The following is an 18,960-nucleotide window of genomic DNA, read 5'->3' on the forward strand; positions in this document are numbered from 1 at the left end:
AGTCTGTTGGGCAGAGGGAGCAGGTAGTTCCTTTTCCTCTGGAATCTGCTCCATCTGAGGGGCCCTCAGCAGGGCTGCCAGGGCCCAAGGCTGTGGCCAGTAAGGTGGCTTTTTGCTCCTGCCATGGCTGTATTCTTCTCAGGATGACCCAGGCACTGCATGGGTGGCAGCTACCAGGAGCTGTGTGTCCTGTGAGCCAATTCCTTAAAATTGATCTCTCTCTGTTTCTGCCTCTCTCTGTCTCTCTCTGGTTTTGTTCCTCTGGAGAAATCTGACTGATACATTGCCTAAAAGTTAATTTATTAAGCAAGGCATCTTTGTATTCCTAACCATTTATCAAGCACCTGCTCTGGGCCAGAACCAGTGATGGGCCCTGCAGAACCAGCAGTGGGGAGGCCCCCCCGCTGACACTTCTCCTCTCTGGGCTTTGGTGTAAATTGTCACCTCTTCAGAGGAGCCCTTGGACCTTCTGGAAACCAATTGTCCCACCCCTTTTACACAGTATTCTGTTTCAACACCTTCAAATCACGTTTTAAAATTATTTTATTAATATCCTTTTTCAGGAAGAAGATCTGGTTTTGTTTACTTAATAGAGAACCTAAGTGCCAGGAGGCACTTAGCGCCCAGTAGACCACAAATGTGTGTTGAACGAACACATGAATGAATGTACCGGAAATGTCACTTTTTACTGCCAAGGCCCTCACACCCAGTGGGCATTTGGGGGTGGGAGATGGGGCCCAGGGTCCCAGGCATCTGTAGGAGCCTTAGAGGAGGATCTGAGGAGATGTGTGTCAGGAAAGTCTTCACATGTGGCCCAAACTCCACATGTAGATGTCACGCATGAACTTCACATGTGGCCTGGACTCCAACCTGTACCCCAGCCCGTCAGCCAACTTTCTCTCTGTCTCTCTTTTTAAACTAATTTATTTAAATTTTTAAAATTAAAAAAACCCCCTCACCTTTACTGAGGTTTAATTGACACACAATAAACTGCACCCATTTCAAGTTGCATAAGTTTTGACAAATTGTATAGACTCACGTGACCACCACTACAATCAAGATTGCAGAGCATTTCTACCACCCTAGAAAGTTCCCTCCTGCCCCTTTATGATCTGACCCCAGACGAATGCTGACCTGCTTTTTGTCACTACTGGCCACTTTTGCCTTTGTAAGAGTTTTATATGTAGCATGTACTCCTTTCTCTATGGCTTTCTTCACTCCGCATGCTTTGAGATTCATCCATGTTGCCGAGTATATGAGTAACGAATTCCTTTTCCTTGCCGAGTAGTATTCCATTGGATATGCCATTTGTTTATCCACTCACTTGTTGATGGACATTAGGGAAATTCCCAGTCTTTGACTGTTCTGAATGAAGCTGTCATGAACATAGGTGTAAAATCCTTTGCGTGGACATATGTTTCCATTTCTCTTGGAAATCTACTTAGAAGTGGGATCACTGGGTCATATGGTAAGGGTGCGTTCAACTTTATAAGAAGGTGCCAAATTGTTTTCCAAAGCACCTGCACCATTTTACACGCTCATCTGCAATGTGTGAAAGCTCCAAATACTCGCTGACACTTGGTATTGGAAAACCTTTTAAAAAATTTATTTTCATTGTGATATAATTTACCTACAGTGACGTGATCCAATCTTAAGTATATCATTCTTTTTTTTTTTTTTTGGATTATTGTAGCTTTGTAATATGTTTTGAAATTGAAATTGGGAAGTGTGTGGCCTCCAACCTTGTTTTCCTTTTTCAAAATTGTTTTGGCTATTTGTGGTCTTTGAAATGCCATAAGAATTTTAGGATGCATTTTTCCATTTCTGCAAACCACATAATTGGGCCTTTGAAAGAGATTGCATTGAATCTGTTTGGGGTAGTATTGTCATCTGTTTTGGGTAGTATTGTCATCTTAATAATATCAAGTCTTCCAATTCATGAACATGGGATATCTTTCCACTTATTTTGGTCTTTTAAGATTTCTTTCATCAATGTTTTGTAGTTTTTTGTGTATAGGAATTGCACCTCCTTGATTAAATTTATCCCTAAGAGGTCTTTGGGGTTTTTTTGATGTTACTGTAAGTGGAATTGTTCTTTAAATGTCTTTTTGCATTGTTCATTGCTAGTGTATAGAAAGACAACTGATTTTCGTGAGTTGATTTTATATCCTGCAACTTTGCCAAATTTATTAGCTTTTATAGTTGTGTGTGTGCACGTGTGTATGAATTCTTTAGGATTTTTAACATATAAGACCATATCATCTGTGACTAGAGATAGTTTTTCCCCTTCCTTCCCAATTTGGATGCCTGTTATTTCAGTTTCCTGCCTAGTTGTTCTGGCTTGAACTTCTAGTACTACGCTATGAAGTGGCAAAAGTGGGCACCCTTGTCTTGTTCCCAATCTTAGGGAAAAATCTTTCAGCCTTTCAGCCTTGAGCTCTGAGTTTTACATACATGGCCTTTATCTTGTTGAGGGAGTTCACTTCTATTTCTAGTTTATTGAGTGGTTTTTTTTTTTTAATCATAAAAGGTGTTGGATTTTGGCAGATGCTCTTTCTGCATCAGTTGAAATAATCATGTTTTAGAAATTCATTCTATTAATGTGGTATTTTACTTGGTTTGATTATCATATGTTGAACCATTCTTGCATTCTGGGGAGAAATCACATTTGGTCATGATGTATAATTTTTTAATATGCTGCTGAATTCAGTTTGCTAGTAATTTATTGAGGTTTTTTGCATCTATATCCATAAGGGATATTAGTCTGTAGTTTTCTTCTAGTGTCTATAGCTTCTAGAGCGCAGGCTCAGTAGTTGTGGTGCATGGGCTTAGTTGCTCCGTGGCATGTGGGATCTTCCTGGACCAGGGCTCAAACCTGTGTCCCCTGCATTGACAGGCGGATTCCTAACCACTGCCACCAGAGAAGCCCCCTACTTTTTTTCTTAGTCAAGTTAGCTAAAGATTTGTTAATTTCATTGATGTTTTCAAAGAACCAACTTTCGGGTTTGTTGATTCTATTATTTTTCTATCTCTATTTCATTTATCTCTAATTCCTATATTTCCTTCTTTCTTCTAGTTTTGTGTTTAGTTATCTCTTCTTTTTCTAGTTCCTTAAGGAACTAGATTATCCTTCAGATTTTTCTTCTTTTTTAATATAGGCATTTACTGTTATAAATTTCCCTCTGAGCACTGCTTTTGCTACGTCCCATATGTTTTGGTATGCTATGTTCTCATTTTGTTTGTATCTAACTATTTTCTTTCTTTCTTTTTCTTTTTGTTTTTTTGTCGGAGGGTGGGTTCTGTCCACACGCTGCAGCAGTCACCATGGCTACTGGGCGCTTTGCGGGGTGGTCACCGAGAGATGCTCCCAGAGCTGCCAGTTCTCACCCTGGCAGGAGGGAGGGTCTGCAGTGTGGCAAAGCCTGTGCTGCCTTCAGGTTCTTCCCTTTGTCTCACGAGGGAGAGGTCTCATCTGAAAAGTGTGACTGCCCCCCTTCTCATCACCCAGACCACCACAATCACTCCCACGCCCATGTGCAACCTGAGTGAAGGGAGAACACATGGCCGTGCGAGGAGGCGGCACCTGGCCCCAATAAAGGAGACAGGAGTGTCTCCCTTTCTGTCTCCACCCCGCAAGAGAGCGGCTCGCAGGATGCACCACCACAGTGGGGACGCCAGGGACTCGTTGGGAAAGGGAAACGTCGCCAACTCTCAGCCGCTGGCACTACGACCTGGACCACTCCAGGGGCACCACCGAGGCCCAGGCGGGACACGTGCACATGCTGACTGGAGCCGAAGCGCTGCAGCCGGACGTGTCCTCAGCCTCCCGCAGGGAGCGCCTCTCGCCAGACACTCGCTGAGAAGGCTAAGCGAGAGTGCCTGAGGCGTCAGAGGACTCTAGCCAGCCGAAGCCGTGAGGCAGGGGCTGAGCTTGGAGTGGGGTGCCGCTCCCCTGCCCTCCACACACCACTAACGGGCGGGGAGGAGAGGCGAGGGCCCGCGGGCAGAATGAGAAGAGTGGCCCCATTTGCCAGCGGCCTAGGCCCGGCCCGGGAGAGCAGGGCATCACCACATGGATTGTAAGTATTTTCTAATTGGCCTTTTGATTTCTTCTTTGACCTAATGGTTATTTAAGATTGTGTTAATTTCCACATATTTGAATTTTTCAGTTTTCCTTCTGTTTCCTTCATTCTATGGTGGTGAGAGAAGATAGGATTTCAGTCTTCTAAAATTTACTGAAACTCATTTTGTGGCCCAACATATGGTCTATCTTGGAGAATGTTCCCTGTGCCCTAGAGAAGAATGTGTATTCTGCTGTTGTTTACTGGGGTGTTCTATGTAGGTCTGTTAGGCCCGATTGTGTTATAATATTCATGTCTTCTTTTTCCTTATTGATCCTCTGTCTAGATCCATTATTGAAAGTGGAGTATTGAAGTCTCCGACTTTATTGTAGAATTGTCTATTTTTCCCTTCAATTCTATCAATATTTGATTTATATATTTTGAGGTCCTTCTGTTTTGTGAATAAATGTTTATAATAGTTATATCTTCTTGATGAATTGACCCTTTCATTAATATATAATGTCCTTATTTGTCTGTTGTAACAGTTTTTGACTTAAAATTTATTTTATTTCATATTAGTATAACCATTCCTGGTCTTTTAGTTAAAGTTTGCCTGGAAAATCTTTTTCATTTCTTTTCCTTCCTTTTACTTGTGTCCTTGAGTCTAAAAATATTGAATTATAAATGTATTGACTTTTATAATCACCCATGTAGTTACCTTTACTGGAGTTTTTAATTTCTTCATATGGCCACAGATTACTGTCTAGTGTCCTTTCATTTCAACCAGAAGGACTCCTTTTAACATTTCTCATAGAGCAGGGCTGCTAGCAATGAACTTCTTCAGTTTTTATCTGGGAATGTCTTAATTTTACCTTAATTTTTGAAGGATAGTTTTGCTGGGTATAAAATTCTTGGTTGGCAGTTTTTTTCTTTCAGCACTTTAAATATATGTATATCATACATGTCAGCTCTAGAATTCCTATTTAGTTCTTTTTTAAAAGTAATTTCTATCTCTTTGTTATGTTCTTATCTTGTTAGTCTATTGTTTTCCCAATATCTTCAGTTCTTTGTTTATAGTTTCCCTTAGCTCTTTTTTTAAAAAAATAATTAATTAATTTATTTATTTTTGGCCAGGTTGGGTCTTTGTTGCTGTGCATGGGCTTTCTCTAGTTGCAGTGAGCAGGGGTTACTCTTCATTGCGGTGGCTTCTCTTGTTGCGGAGCATGGGCTCTAGGCATGAGGGCTTCAGTAGTTGTGGTGCGTGGGCTCAGTAGTTGTGGCGCATGGGCTTAGTTGCTCCACGGCATGTGGGATCTTCCCTGACCAGGGCTCGAACCCACGTCCCCTGCATTGGCAGGTGGATCCCTAACCACTGTGCCACCAGGGAAGTCCCTCCTTTAGTTCTTTGAGTATATTTAAAACAGTATATTTAAAGTCTTTATTTAGTAGTCTAATGACTGGACTTCCTCAGGTTTGGTTTCTGTTGGTTAATTTTTTTTCCTGTGAATGAGCTATACTTTCCTGATTTTTGTACACCTACTAATTTTTGTCAAAAATTTGGCATTTTGAATATTATAATGTAGTATCTCTGCAAACCAGATTTGGCATTTTGAATATTATAATGTAGTATCTCTGCAAATCAGATTTTCTCTCTTCCCCAGGGTTTGCTTTGGTTGATTTTGATGCCCATTTGTTCAGTGACTTAAACTATTTTTGCAAATATTGTATTCCTTGTTGTGTGTGGTCTCTAAAATCTCTATTTTACTGTCTCAGTGGTCAGCAGGTGACCTGCCTGAGATTTCCTTAAATGTCTGGGCCAAAAAGAAAAAAACAATAGTACTCTCTTGGCCTTTGTAGCTTGGCTCCGAGCTGGGGCATTCTTTCAGTACTAAGCCATGCTGCCTACAACCCTACCTTAGCCTTCACCTTCTGCTTGTGCGGAGCCCACAGAGTCATCAGAAGTGGAACCTAGGACATCTCAGGTCTTTTCTGAGTATTCATTACATCCTGAGCATGCACATTGCACTCTGTTTTCCCAGTCTGTGCAGTGGCCCTTCTGAGCTCTTATTCCCCCAATAACCGTCCTTCTCTCTCTTCTCCTTCCTGGGCTTTTTGGGTTCTGTCAGCCACTTGTCCCACCTGCCATTCTTTGCCCCAGGAGGGCATGAAGTATATATGACTTTAAATCCTTTCACAGATGTTGCTGCTGCCTGGAAAGTCACTCCAGGTGTGTGTGTGTGTGTGTGTGTGTGTGTGTGTTTGTGTTGAGGAGGGAGCGCATAAAAAGAGTCAGCTTCTGAGCCATTCCTCAGGGATCCACCAGTCAGGTCAAAACACACAATTACCTGTGCGCCGCAACGGGAGAGGCCGCGGCAGTGAGAGGCCCACGTACCACAAAAAAACAAACAAACAAAAAAACCCCACACAATTACAGTTTTTAAGAACAAGGTCTGTATTAGCCCCCTTTCATCTGCAAGTTACACCAGGAATGCAGGCTGTCATCCCCATAGCTGCTACCATGCTGGAGAATGAGAAACGAGGGTCAGGTGGCTGAAAATGTCTCAGTGTTCTCTTGCTGAAATTCCTTTTCTTTCTCTTCGTTAAGCATCTTCCTGGTAGCTGATTAGATTCCAGAGTCCCAAAAAAGCTGATTAAGTCAATCTTTGCCAACTTATGGTTGTTTCAGTGGAAGGACTGATTTAATTTTCTGTGATTTCACATGGTCTCTGCCTTTTCTTAACTTTACATTTTTATTCAGACCAAATTTACAAACAGCTGTATACAGCTTGATGAATTTTGCATATGCATACACTCATGCAGCTGCCACTCAGATGAAGACCTAAAATGTTTTCAGTTCCTTAGGGGGTCCTTTCATATTCCTTCCAGGAGAGTTACCCATTCTCTCAGTTATTATGACCTTTATCACTGTAAGTTAGTTTTGCCTGTTGTAGAACTTCTTATTAATATAAATGGAGTCAAACAGTGGGGATTCCTCTGAGTCTGGCTACATTTGTTCAGTCTAATGTTTTTGGGACTCATCCATGTTATTGCCTGTAGCTGAAGTTCATTCCTTTCTTATTACTGAAACAATTCCACTGTATGCCTATATCATGATTTGTTTATCCATTCATCAATTGAAGGGCATTTGGGTTGTTTCCAGATTGGAGCTGTTATGAATAGAGCTGCTATGAACATTCTTGTACGCATGTTTTGGTTGATATGATGCATGGACTTTTTTCTCTTTGGCGTATGTTTGGGAGAAGATTCTCTAGGTGTCTTGACTCTTGGGTGGGTGCCCTGTTCTCTATACCCAGTGGCCTTTTCTTTGTGTCCATCCGGCCTGAACTCTGGTTTAGCCCTCTGCTTCTTGAACTCCACAACTCCCAAGAATTCTGTGAGTTTTCTCTGCTGGCTTCTCTCCACCCCACTTAACTTTCATTTGTTTGTCCTTTAACTCTTCTTAATCACCAGCTGGAGCCCTCTCCCTCCAAGACCCTTCTGGACGCCTTCTCCACTGGATTTAGCTGGTCCCCTTGGCCGTCTCATTCCCTTCCAAAGCCTTGACTCTCAACCCAGTGAATATGGAATCCAAGACTTGACCCTCAGCCCTGCCCTCCCTTCTAAAAGTGGGCCAATGGGCAACTGCTTGTTGGACATCTCTGCTTGGGTGGCCCCAGACCCCTCACAATCCACACTTTCCCAGTTGCCCTTTCCATCATCCCTCAGCTGATTCTCTCCCCTCTGCAGTGCCCACCTCAAGAACTGCTCCAATTTTCCTCCAGCCACACAAGTCTGGGTCCCCACTTCCTTCACTCTGTCCATTTCCTTTCCCCCAGCAACCGATCCGGAGAACCCAAGCACTGTCCACAGCACCTTTCCAATGTCTTGGGGGTGGGGGCCTCCACTCCTCTCTAGCCCAATGGGCCTGAACCTGAGCATCTCCTCTCAGTATCGTCGCTGGGCTTCCATCCCCCAGCCTTGCCTTTGCTAATCAGTTTGGCCTGCGGCTCCATCCGTAGTCCCCGTAGCCGGCTCTGGCCGTGTCTCCCTCAGCAGCGAGGCCATGCTCCGGGCCCTGCTTTGGGGCCTGGGCTGCAGCCGAGATAGCTTTGGGCACCATTCCTTAGCACCGGTGGTGCGTGGCGGACACGCTCCGTGGTCGGGGCTCACAGACAGGTTTTTCGAGTTAGGAATTTGGAAGGGACCCCAGCACTGGTTGCAGTTCAGAGTCCGTGAGGCGCTGGGTAGACCCTGCCGTGAGCTCATCTTTCCTGGGGTGGCCGGACTCAGGGCTAAGCTGGCTGAGGCAGCAGTTTGGAAAATTTCACACTCAGACTTGCCCCTTGGCCGGCCTCTGGGTGACTTGTGGTGAGGCCTCAGTCAACCCTTTCATCCAACAAGTACTGCAGGGGCTGGGTCCACCTATAGATGGGTCACAAAAGGGTGCAGGGGGGGTACCATGAGAGGCAGACCCTACTAGGAGGGGCTTGTGTCCTTGTTGGGGAAAGGAGATTCATAAGGAAACAATGAGAGAACAAGATTGGTGGGACTTTTTTTGTGTGTGTTGGGGGAGATGCTGTCGATCATTTAAGACTGGAAAGCTAATTTATTTGTGCTGTAGTGTAATGTGTCCACAACGCTCTGGAAGAGATGCAGTGATATATCGCAGAGAGAGAGTTAAGAGCAGGTCTCTGGAGCCAGACTACCTGAGGCCAACATCTAGCTCCACCACTTGCTAGCTGTGTGACCTTAGGCAAGGTACTTAACTTCTCTGTTCTTGTATCTCCTCTAATATAACATGACGGTAATAATAATTAGCACCCATCTACTTACTTAATCTGATATTCATAATCATTAACTGCATTAATACAAGTGAAGCAGTTAGGACAATACCTGACACCTAGTAGATACTCAACAAATATTCACATTGTTATTACTATACTTTTTCCAGCCTACCTCGCCACACCCTCCCTCCATGCTTTTGCTACTCTAGCTCCTCAGTGGTACTTTTGGTTCTCTCTGTCTATGCTGAGGAACTCTTACTCCTTCAGACCCAGCTCAAAAATCACCTCTGCTGGGAAACCTCCCCCAACCCTCAGATCATTTTCTCTGTTGCATCAACACTTGCACATTTTAATTTTAAACATCTGTTTACCTGTCTGGCCTTCTCATCAGCTGGTGAGCAACTTGAGGGCAAGCCTGTTTCTGAACCATTTCCTTGTTCCTAATACCCCCATCCCCCCAGGGCTAGCCCCAAATAACCATCTGATGACTGTGTATTGGACAAGTCATTGAAAGAATTAATGACACATGATAAGAAAACATAATGGAAGACGGATATAAAATCCTACAGTGTGGCAGTTACAGTGTAGTGTCTGACCAGGCATAAATGGCGATGATGCTTCCTGGAGCCAAGGCTGGTGGGCTGCCATGTTGTGAGATCCTGTGGGTGGCAGCAGTCAGGGCGGGCTTCCTGGATGGAGGAGGAGGGGCAAAAGTGACATGCCCAAGCTGGCTCCAACTGGCTCCAAAAGTGTCACGCACGGTGGGATTGGCAGCTGTTGCCCCCATGGTCCGTCCTCGGCCACTCTGCTGCCACTTTGGGGCTGGGGGAGTTTGGCAGAGTGAAGGTCCCCCCTCTGGTCCAGGGAAAAGGCCTGAATGTGAGATGGTGGTGCAGAGGACCAGCCCCTATCCAGTGACACACGGAACTCCTCAGAGTGGATTTTACGCTCCCTGCCCTAATGCAGACCGTCTCCACTGTGCTTCGGAAAAACAGAGGTCTCGCTCCAGCCTTCTGAAACCAACCTTCCCTCCCTTCCCCTCCCCCAACATTTTTGGAGACCAAAAAAAAAAGCAGTACAAGGCTGGATGAAGCAGAGCAGAACGGCCGAGGGGCTCAGGACACCACCCTCCGCGCTGAGCAGAGTAGCCACTTCCTCTTGGATGGGTGGGAGCCAGCTCAGACCATCTCTCCAAAGCTGCACTCCCCATCCATCTGTCCATCCTGCCTGCTCAGGAAGGCTACAGACAGGGCCTGGCAAAGCCGATGCTGGAATGGAGCCAAAGCCACACGCCCACTCGGCAGTGCTGACACCCGCCCGCCGCCCCTCATCTGTAAGGTTTGTGCTCTACAGCCTTCTGCCCTCGCCCTGGTCCCCACTGCTCCTCCTTGTACCCTGTCCTCTCCCTGATTGTCACCCAGGACAGGCTGAGAGGGCCCAGCTTCTCCTGACTCACTGGATTCATGCCCTGACTCGTCCCCTCCACTGCCTGGGTGACCTTACCCGAGTCCTGGCATCTCTGAGCCTCGCTTTCCCGGTGGGTAAAATGGAGAGGGTGAGAGTGGCTGCCCGTGTGAGGGGGAGGGGGCCCCACCACAGGGGATGCGGGAAGGCACATGTGTGAGTTACTGCCATGATGCTTGCCTGTCTCCAGGTCTGAGCCTCACCTCTGCTCCTCCAGTTCCTTGCAATTTGTGGTCCAACTCTGGGCCGCCCCCTAGGAAACCTCCCGGGACCACTGTAACCCCCTGCGGATGCCGTGTCGGTATTACGCTCTGCATAATTCGGCGCTTACTCTGCACACCTACTTATGCTTATATATCTGTTTATTCATAAAAAAGCACAGCATCGGAGGCCAAAGGTCTGGGTTGGAGTTCCTGCTCTACCACCGCTGTCTGGCTAAGATGGAGAGGCAGCCTGCATCCTCTTTCCAAGTCCCCAAGTTCCTCATTTCTGAGCGGAGATGGTTATAATCACGCCCACCTCCCAGACTTCTCATGGGGCACGATGGGATGCATGCATACGAAAGCACTTTGTAAACTATAAAAAGCACTCGGTCCTGTTGCTTCTTTTTGTTTCCAGTTTGATGTAAGTTTCCTATGAGAAAGACTTGAGCCAGGGCGGTGGAACCAGGAGGGCGTGGTACCAGGCAGGTGCCCAGGGAGTGGTCCTGCTTGACCCTGCATGTGGAGGCCCATGTGTCTGGGTGGTGGCAGACCAGGAACGCTGGCCTGCCGTGACTCAGACGGCCCAAAAGAGTGCTGGCTGGGGGAGGTGGCAACCCTGTGGAGTGATTTCCTGCCCTGGTCCCCATCTAAAGACATCCAGATGGTTGCTTGATGATGTTACCCAGGAAACTGGTTGCCAGACATGGGGGCTCTGAGAAGAGGCCCAAGGAGACACACCAGAGGACACAAGAGGACACATCTGATCATTGAAATGTTGGATTGCCCACATTCCAGCTAGAAACCATCAAAATACAAACACCCGGTGGTAAACAGAGCCACAGCAATCAGATTGTGCAATGGAGTGCCAGAAAATTCTGCATAATTGAATTATGAAAATTCTGTTTTGGACATGGAGGACACCAGGAGGCTGCCTGGTGTGGTGGGGAGGGCGAGGGAGGGAGGGCTGGGCCGGGGGAGGATGTCTTCCTGAGGGCCACACCCAGGCTGGACTTGGCTGTGTCCCCTCTGTGTTCCCTGTGCCCAGCCTTCCCGGGTCCAGAGCAGGCATCAGCGAGAGCCTGGAGGATCTCAAACACACAGCCAGGAAGCTGTTATCTTTAAGACGATGGGGAGCCACGGAGGGCGGTTACAAATATCACGTCCAGATATTTGGACTTGGGCCATGGTGAAGAGGATTGGGTGGCATGGTCCTTAAAGGAAGTGAAGTAGGTAAGGAAAGAGAAAACCATGAGATAATTAAGAGACAGAATCTAGGGGAACTGGCTGGATATTGTAGTTGGAGGGTGGTAATGATGCTTGAGGATGACCCTCTCACTTTGGGACTGGGAGACAGAGTGGGCAGAGAACGGGAGGGGTAGGCTTGGAATAGAAAAGGATGATCTCAGTGTGGGGCTTATGGAGTTTGGAGGGCTGGCCAGCTGGACATGTCCAGAGGAGTTTGGTTAAGCAGCCTGCGGTTTGTGGTAAAAACCTAGACTTGGAGTTTCAGGCTTGGGAGTTGTCTGAGGTTGGGTTTCTTAGAAGCAGACCCTGAGATGCAAAGTTTTGTGTGAATGATTTATTAAGGAAGTGCTCCCAGGGGAGCCTGGGAAGGGATGGTGGGGGACGTAGGACAGCACAGGGAAGGAAGTCAAGCAGAAAGGTGTGATCTCGGGCAGAAGCCCCAGCAGCCTGACCCTGTGGGGACTGTGGGCTGTACTTACGCTTCCTGGCCTGAGGCAGGCGGGTTGGACTTTCTGCCAGTGTCAGCCAGTGGTTGGAAATTGTGGCAGCAAGGGGTGGGAAAATTCCTGGCATCTAAACTCCCTGCAAGTGCAGGGAAACCTCCAGCAGCCCAAGGGCAGTTCTCCCAAAGGGGGCCATGAGCCAGTTGTTGGACAGGAGAGCCTACCAAGGCCAGGGACACAGGGTGGTCACCGGGTTCTTCAGTGGAGAGGATGTATCACATGGTCTGCTCCCCAAGTCCACAGCACCTTGACAGTCATCAAAGCTGGTGTGGATGGGTTGGCCCTGGAAAGGGCAGAGCCAGAAGAGGAGAGCACTGAGGGTGGGCCCTGGGCAACACTGACAGTCCAAGTTCCTGGCTGGAAGGGGCCTTAGAGTCCACCTAACCCAACTTCCCAAGGATGCCAGCAAGCGTTGGTCACGAGTGACTGCAGCTCTACTCAGATGACTTAAGCAGAAAAAGAAGTTATTGACCCGGGTAGCTGGGAAATCGAAGGGTGTGGCCAGGTGCTGGAGTGGAAATTACGTAACTGGGTTTCTCTCTCTCTGGCTTTCGACTGTGCCTTGCCACGTGTGCTGGTGTCCCTCTCAGACAAGCTCTCTCCATGAGCTGGGAAGGCTGGTGTCTGGCAGCTCCGAGCATTACCATTAAAATTTTCAGTACAAAAGGAAGAAAGACAGTCTTCCTCTCGGCTGCCAAACAACAAACCTCAGAGAAGACTAATTGTCCTGCTGCACCCATCACTATGGGGCATCCTGTCCTGAAAGTACCCACTGTTGACGCCATTATCCAGCCCAGCGTCACCCACTTCCCAGGTCTCTTTCTCTCTCTTTCCCTTTCTCTTTGTATTTCACTCAGGCTTGAGTCAAAAGGCTACCTCTCGGAGAGGGGAAAGGGAAGGATCAGCCCCTCCAAACCAGAAGAAATGGGTTTTCCATGGGAAAAAGTGTTAGCTACTGAAAGAAAGGGAGGGCTGACGACCATGGACATCCTTTCCACCTGCTGGGTGGCCACCTGGCCTCCCCTTGTGTTTCTGAGATGGAGACGCCTCCGCCAAAGGCCTCTAGGAAGGTCAGTGTGGACCCTAGGAAGGGGGAATGGGGAAAATGCAGGGCCTACCCTAGAGAGATGGAGAGATGAGGGACAGGCTTTGGCTAGCTGGCTGTAGCGTGTCTGGAATCTGGCCCTAGGACAGGGGAAGGGGCAGAAGCAGGCCCTAAATTGAAGCCCCAGGGGTCTAGCCTTGGGGTTTGGAGATGCTGCTCCTAAGACACTGGCTTATGGGGCAGGTAGAACAGACACTCCCCACGTCCAACTGAAAAGGAGGGGCTGGGCAGAGCTGGCTGTCCCAGGAGTCAGACAGGGGGACCTAGCTGGCATCCAAGGGCAGGGCAGGCTTGCCCAGGGGTGGCCCTGGCACTCTAACCCTGCTGGTCGACATAATAGACTTGGTTAGCACCCGGGGCACTGGGGTGGGAGTCAGCCCCCAGATGCAGGGAGGCAAAGAGCATGCCCTTCCTACAGGGACAGAAAGTTGATCAGTGGTTGCTTGGGGCTGGTGGGGGGCTGGAAGGGAGGCAGGGGGTGAGAGCTAAAGGTTATGGAGTTTCTTTTAGAGGTGACGAAAGTGTTCTAAAACGCACTGCACTGATGGTTAGTTACACGTATCTGTCGGTCTACTAAAAACCACCGAATGGGTGAGTTGTCTGGTGTGTGAATTATATCTTAATAGAGCCCTTTGGTTGCTGTTTTTAAAAGAGTGATATTTGGGACAGGTCACAGAACAGGAGTGCCTGGCAGGGAGACTGAGGCATAAGGCTCTCCTGTGGGCTGGCTGGGTCCCCATAGAGGGGTAGAGGCAGCTATGGCTCAGATGGCCCCTGGCATGTCCCCAGGCGGGTGGGAGCCTGGTGAAACCAACTTCAGATGCCACCTTCTGTTGGGACTATGGGGAGGACTCACCTGTCTGGGCCCCCAGTTCCATCACCTACTTGTCTGTAATAGCTCCTAAGTGGGGAGCCTACTCTCCTCTGTACCCCCTCCACTCTGTAGTCAGGGCATCTTTGCAAATGCAAACGTACTCCTGTCATCCCATGAGTGACAAGCATATCTGACCTTCCTGCACATCCGGCCCCTGCTAACCAGTAGCACCGACCTCTTTCCATCCTTTGAACCTGACATGCCCTCAGGGCCTTTGCATTTCCTGTTCTTAGGGACCAAAACTCCCTTCTCCTCTTTTGGCCTAGGAAGCACGAGTAGCTCCTACTTCCTCTCCTATGGACCGCCTCTCCCTGGGAGCAAGTATACATTCCTGTCCGTTTGTAATGTAAGCTCTCCGGGTCTGTGTGTGCTCACCCTACCCAGAACACCCAGAATAAAAATGTGTTCAATGAACGAAAGAACGTTCTCTCTGGCCTGGGAAGGCTGGAGCCTGCGGAGGGAATCTCCAGGACTCCAGGGTAGACAGCTGGGTGTGAGCACATGGGGCCAGCAGGTGAATCCCGTCCTGCGGAGTCGTAGCCCAGGGAGTTCTGGGCCCTGAGGTCACGCGTCTCTCTGTGGCCAGCACCCTGAAGGTCAGAACGTCCGGCTGCTGCACATTTGCAGACTTGGGGCAGGGCAGTCCCGAGACTGGCAGGGATGTGTTGGAGCTGGAGGCTCTGAGGGTAAGGAGATGCTTTGGCCTGGAAAATCACATCACGAGCTCGAGGCTGGCCTCAGGACAAGGCAGGGAAATTGCTAAGGGGCTGGTGTTCCAAGAGGCGGCCTGTGCAAGAGGAGAGATTGATTCTTGGAAAGTGGAAACCCCCATGGGGACTGCAGTGGGTCTTTGAGCTGCTGATGAGCGCCATTCTGGCTTCAGGACCATCCAGAGTGGTGAAAACAGAGTGGCTGGAGCTTCTAGCCACTTCACAGTGTGGACAAAACGGTGAGGTCCAGAGGACCAGGGCCATCCTCCGAGGCTGGGGCAAGCTGGAGCGTGGGCCCAGGTACCCTGGCTCTTGGCCTGGCCTCTGTCCTTTCTGTCAGGCCGCCGCTGCCACTGCCTCTTCCAAATGGGAAAATCCACGTGGCATTTCTCCTTGATTCTGGAAGGGATACTATAGTGAGTGTGTGGACGCTCACAGGTCCTCTCGTGTAAAGTCGACTTCCCTTCTTAAGCATCCTTGGGTGGGGTGGTTCTCAAAAGCATCTCCACTCTCTGCGTCCCTGTCGGCTACCTTCGCCCATTCACTTTATCGGTTTTTGAGACTTTTTATTTAGAAATAATTTATAACTTACAGAAAAGCTAAAAGAATATTATAAGGAACTCCCTTGCAATTGTTTTATCCTGGAGTCATCGCTTGTTTACATTTTGCTCCATTTGCTTTATCATTTAATCTCCATCCACACAGACATAAACACACAGAGACAGATACACAAACACAGACACATAGACACACACATTAAAAGCTGTTAGTTTGGGAATTCCTTGGCAGTCCAGTGGTTAGGGCTCCAAGCACTGCAGGGGGCATGTGTTTGATCCCTGGTCAGGGAACTAAGATCCCGCATGCTGAGAGGCAAGGCCCAAAACCTCCCAAAACTGTGAGTTCATACTGATACACCCAATTCCTATCCAACAGCCTAGTATACTTCTAGACTTCTCCTTTTCATGTATGTGTGCTTCCCTCCAACAATGAGAAAAGTAGCTCCCATTTTGTATTTATTTGCTCAAGGCTAGAATACAAGAAAACTGTTTCAGAGTTGGTAACCCATACCACCATAACAGGAAAACCTATTAACTGGTGTTCAAGATTTCCTTTTCTTTTTAAATAAACTTATTTATTTTTATTTATTTATTTTTGGCTGCATTGGGTCTTCGTGGTTGTGCACAGGCTTTCTCTAGTTGCGGCGAGCGGGGGCTACTCTTCGTTGCGGTGGACAGGCTTCTCATCACGGTGGCTTCTCTTGTTGCGGAGCACGGGCTCTAGGTGTGCAGGCTTCAGTAGTTGTGGCATGTGGGCTTCAGTAGTTGTGGTGCGCAGGCTCCGTAGTTGTGGCTCACAGGCTCTAGAGTGCAGGCTCAGTAGTTGTGGCCCACGGGCTTAGTTGCTCCACGGCATGTGGGGTCTTCCTGGACCAGGGCTCGAACCCGTGTCCCCTGCATTGGTAGGCAGATTCTTTTTTTTTTTTTTTTGCAGTTTTCTCTTTTATGATAATAACCAGATCAAAATTTTTCTTAAAGATTATAGGAATCTTCAGCATGTTTGAAGCAGTGTAAATAGTAAATGCTTTGTGGGTGTTGATTAAGTTATAATTAGTGCGGGGAAGAGACCAACTGAGGGACGTGATTGAAGGCTTGAGTGGGTGGAGGGGTCACTGCCCGCCCAGGTCTCCTGGGATCAGGTGGCAGGTGGATTCTTAACCACTGCGCCACCAGGGAAGTCCCTGGTGTTCAATATTTCTTTACATTTCCTTAAGATAAAATTTAATATAGAAAATGCACAAATCCTAAGTGTGTGATTTGATGAGTTTTAACAAATATATACATTTATATTACCCACAGCCCAATTGTCTTGGTAAACCATACCATAGCCTGGGTGGCTTAAACATTAGACATTTATTTCTCATGGTCTGGAGGCTAGAAGTCCAAGATGAGGGTGCCAGTGGATTCAGTTCTTGAGGAGGACTATTTTCCTGGTATGCAGATGGCCATCTTCTAGCTGTGTCCTCACGAGGCAGATAGAGAGAGAGAGAGCTCTGGCCTTGTTCTTCTTCTTATAAGGTTGCTAATCCCATTATGGGGGCCCCACCATCATGACCTCATCTAAACCTAATTACATCCCCAAAGCCCCATCTCTAAATGCCATCACCTTGGGGGTTAGAGCTTCAACATAGGAACTTCAGAGGGACACAAACATTCAATACATAACATCAGTCAAGGTAGAGAACATTTCCATCGTTTCAGAATGTCCTCCAGGATAACTAGGAGCAGAATGGCTGGGTGATGAGGAAAGTGTATGTTTAATCAAACAAGAAATGGTCAAAACTTTCCTCACAGTGTTCATATTTTTTACCTTCTCCCTAACAATAAAGGAGAAAGGTACTGTCAATCTTTTTAAATTTCATCCTTTAGAGTGGAAACATACATTATACATATGCTTTTTCAGTCTGGCCATTCTAATAGATATGTAGTGTATCTCACTGTGATTTTATTTTATTTTAATAAATTTATTTATTTATTTTTGGCTGCATTGGATCTTCCTTTCTGCAGGTGGGCTTTCCTCTAGTTGTGGCGAGTGGGGGCTACTCTTCGTTGTGGTGCATGGGCCTCTCATTGCAGTGGCCTCTCTTGTTGTGGAGCACGGGTTCTAGGCACGTGGACTTCAGTAGTTGTGGCATCTGGGCTCAGTAGTTGTGGCTCGTGGGCCCTAGAGCACAGGCTCAGTAGTTGTGGCACACGGGCTTAGCTGCCCCATGGCATGTGGGATCTTCCCGGACCAGGGCTCGAACCCGTGACCTCTGCATTGGCAGGTGGATTCTTAACTACTGTGCCACCAGGGAAGCCCCCATTGTGATTTTAGCTTGCATTTTCCTGCAGACAATTATGTTGAACTCGTTATCATTTATAAAACTTCGTTTGAGAAGTGTCTAATGTTGAGGTGTTTTGCCTGTTTCTTAAATTGGGTTTTAATTTTTTTATTATTGATTTGTAGGAGTTATCTATATATTCTGATACAAGTCGTTTGTCAGATATATGTCTTACAAATATTTTTTTTCAAGTCTGTGGCTTATCTATTTCTTTTCTTATTGGTAACATTTTATTGTGATAAAATACACAGAGCATACAATCTACCATCTTAACGATTTTAAAATGTAAAATTCAGTGGCCTTTAGTACATTCGCAATATTGTGCGACAATCACCACCGTCTAGTTTCATTTTCACCAGTCCAAAAGGAAACCCAGTACGCATGAAGCTGTCATTCCACATTCTCCCATTTCCCAGCCCCTGACAACCATTAATCTACTTTGTGTCCCCATGGATTTGACTACTTTGGATACTTCATATTAACAGAATCGTACAGTATTTGGTCTTTTGTGTCTAGCTCATTTCAATTAGCATAATGTTTTCAAGGTTCATTCACACTGTAGAAAGTATCATTCACTGAATATGCTCCTGTTATCTGCAGATGGATCTGGTTTTACTTCTTTTCTAATCTGGATGCCTTTGTATCTTTTCTTTCCTTATTGTCCTGGCTAGAACCTCTAAAACAATGTTGAACAGAAGTGGTAAGAACAGATATTCTTGTCTTGTTCCTGATCTTAGGGAAAAAAATTCTCAGTCTTTCATAATTATTAAATATTATGTTGTCTCTGGGTTTTTCATAGATGTCTTTCATCAGATTGAGGAAATTCTCTTTTATTTCTAGTTTGTTGAGTGTTTCTATGTGGAAAGGGTATTAGATTTTCTTAAATTCTTCTTTTACATTTATTAAGATTATTATGTGTTTTCCCTTTATTTTGTTAATATGGTATATTTCACAGATTGATTTTTGTATATTGAACCAAGCTTGCATTCCTCAGATAAATCCCACCTGGTCACATTTTTGTGATACAGGTCACATCTTGCTTGTATAATCATTTTTGTATGCTGCTAGATTCAGTTTTTTAATATTTTATTGAGGATTTTCCATCTATTTTCATAAGGAATATTGGTCCA

Source organism: Grampus griseus, assembly GCF_964374135.1.
Source record: "Grampus griseus genome assembly, chromosome: 14".
Classification (NCBI taxonomy): domain Eukaryota; kingdom Metazoa; phylum Chordata; class Mammalia; order Artiodactyla; family Delphinidae; genus Grampus; species Grampus griseus.